A 3,303-nucleotide genomic window follows, 5' to 3' on the forward strand; every position below is an offset into this window, starting at 1 on the left:
AGCGCTTTGTGTCTCTTTCTATTACTCTTCCATGTTAGTGCGTCAGTTGCGTTTCGTTCGCTGCGGAGCGTAAACGATTGGCACGTTGGCGACTGACCCAGTGGTGGCGTCAAAAAGTACGGAGAAGTTAAACTTTTATTGGGTATTTTTTTCTTTGAGAAATTACCATTATTGAGCTGACTTCACTTAATAAAAATTCAAATAATACAAATAATAAGTTCACTTCAAACTTAGTAACCCGGAGTGAAAAGAGTTCCATAGAACTAGCCATGGAACTACATATACCCTTAATATCGACATGGCGCCAATCAATGTGTGACAACATTATTGTTATTATTGTATTCCATTTTTCAGAATTCATAATATCATTTTATTTCGGGATCCGTTATCGGTATTTTGACTACCGGTTTTAATTGAGGTATAACCGATTATAATTGAATGTTTCTGTCAAGAATATTATAGGTTTAGTAAATTTAAAACAAATACCTCTATTTGATACTGCATTCCTAAAAACCATTACCAGTAATACTTGTCACTATGAGTGTCAACATGCTAGGTATTTATTTCTGTAAATTTCAGTGAATTTCACTACATTACCGCATGAGCTTTAATTTCATAATAATTGACAGCTACCTACTTATACCTATAAATTGCAATGAATAGCGGTATTGATTACAGGTATTTCGTAATGTAAATAGTGAGAGATAGACAAAAGCAGAATGACCACAATAGGTACCTCTTATTTGAGTATGAATAAGTATTTTTAAACCATCATTCGTTCGACAGTGTATATACAGGTATTTATTGAAATAGGCTGTATATGTATCAGTTTTATTTACTTCCTGGTGAAATAGAATACCTACGCTAGTAGGTATGTTTGCGACCTTTCTTTAAATACTGCACAAAAAATGATGCTGGAAAAAATATGTTTTAATATGTTTACTCCACAACGGTCAAATTGACACTGACGGGATTCAGTTATCGTGCAAGTCGCACGTACTTGTCCGTACTTATTGGATTTGCGCGAGCGAGGCGCACGATAAATAAAATGACATCATTCAAACATCATAAAAAAAAACATTTATTCACGGAACAGCATATTTTTACATAATAGGTACAACCTCCGCCAAACTGTATAACAGTTTATTGGCAGAAATAGGCTCCTATTTACATACTGTTTTTAGGCTATTTTACTTAATTTCGGTATTTAAACTATTTTTAGATACTAGTATAAGTTACAAATATAAGTTCAATATAACATGACATTCTTTAACTTAAGTTTATCCTAGCTTCATTCTCAGTCAGTGTACATAAGAATTGGCCGGTTAGTGTAATTCCGACAGAATTATTGCAAATAAACTTTAACCATATTTTACGATTGAATGTTGTTTATAAAATAAAAATAAAACAATATTACATACCAAGAAACAAATATATCAATAGAGAAAAAATAATGCTGCTTGAGAAAAACTTCACGTAAAACCTAGATAAAACTATTCAGGCTTAGGAGTAGGAATACGAAGAAACTATAAGCGTTTGCATTATATCTGAAAGAATCCACCTCTTTTGCTGATTCCAAATACACATTTTCATTTATCATTTAAACCGTCGCGAGATTGAAAAAGCCTTTAAAGTAATGAAGTTGGAACATAAATCTGCTTAATGTGATGACGTACGCGACGTGAATAATGTTCTTAAGGAAAACTCTGCTCATTGTTACGTACTTTTACATTTACCCCTTTCGGATGACGTAAAGCTGCTTTGTTAATTTTCTTTCTGCCGTTGTAATGTGTGGAATTTTAAGATATATATAAACAAGTTAAAACAGTTCAAAAAAGGAGAACCTAATTAAAGTTGGATTTGCTGTTTGCCGCTATTTTTGGTTCATAATTGGATAACAAGATAATTTTGTAGGACATTGCCGTTACGTATATTAAGTTAGCACAAGTGATTACTTTAGATTGAATTAGTTTTTCTACTCCAGCACTTAAATGTGTCAATTAAATGACTGACAGTGATATCTAAAGCAATGTCATTTGAATGCTTTGTCTATAGGCTCATAAGATGACTGCAAGCAGTCATCTTATGAGTATAATACAACTGCTTTATTTTTTTTAAAGATACAAGTTCCGATCATCTTGATTGAAAGAGGTATGTTTTCATTTACAATAATAACTCTTTTTTTTTTAAATAATAACTCTTTTTTTTTAAAATAATAACTCAATTTTTTTTAAATAATAACTCTTTTTTTTTAATAATAACTCTTTTTTTTTAATAATAACTTTTTTTTTTTTTTTTTGCTGCAGCTGTCATAGAAAAAGTAATGTATGCAACAGCTCATAATTGGTTCTTAAAATTCTCGGGTCTTTTTTTACAAAACTCGACTACGTCTCGTTTTGTAACTTCGACCCTTGAATTTTAAGAACCCTTATTATATCACTGTTGCATAAACTACTATTAGACTTTTGTAAATATTACACATACTAATATTAATCTGAATTGGTTGTTCAGTAGCCAAACTCGTCTCCGCTCGTGATGCACATTTTACAAATAAATATAGGGAGTGCAGCTGACTAATAGGCTTATTTTATTGTAATGTCAGCTACACTTGTTAGAATAACTCGTAGGACTTTATTTTCATCCACTTTTTGATCCTTACGGGATGACTTTGCTAATCATCAAACCAAGTAGGTATTACCATTAAGTCCAAGATTTTGTGGCAAAACTACGCAGTGGTAAATCCATGAGACACGCTTTAACGCGATCGATCGTTCCTTCTAATACTGCCAATGAAAAATAAGATTATACTTATTATAAATGTAAATAAAAAAATACACATAGGATTTTTATGAACTCTAGTGACCTAAATCTATTCCTATGCCTATATATTTAAATTGAATTTTGTTCGTGTTGTTAAATGTAGCTAAAATAAAAATGTACCCCTTATACGCCTTAAAAGTACCCACTACAACCGTAGATGAGAAGCTTTTGTTTTCTCTGTTACTTGTAAAAAGGGCTCTCATGTTGAGAGTGTGGCGGTACAACAGCAGTTTTATGGCCACAATAATCGCTTAAGAACTTCAAAGTAAGCATATAGATTAACATTGTAACTATTGTAGGTTTCCTATACATATTGTATTTGTTATAAGTAGCATACCTATGTCTAAAAGAACATTACTCAAATAATAAAAATTATGTAGGTATGTAGAAATTACTGTATATTATAAGAGGTCTAATCATTTTATTAAAACAACGGTATGTGTGATAAAAATACATTTATTTGGCACAATGAATATAATCTCT

This window comes from Cydia amplana, chromosome 1 (assembly GCF_948474715.1).
Source record: "Cydia amplana chromosome 1, ilCydAmpl1.1, whole genome shotgun sequence".
NCBI lineage: Eukaryota > Metazoa > Arthropoda > Insecta > Lepidoptera > Tortricidae > Cydia > Cydia amplana.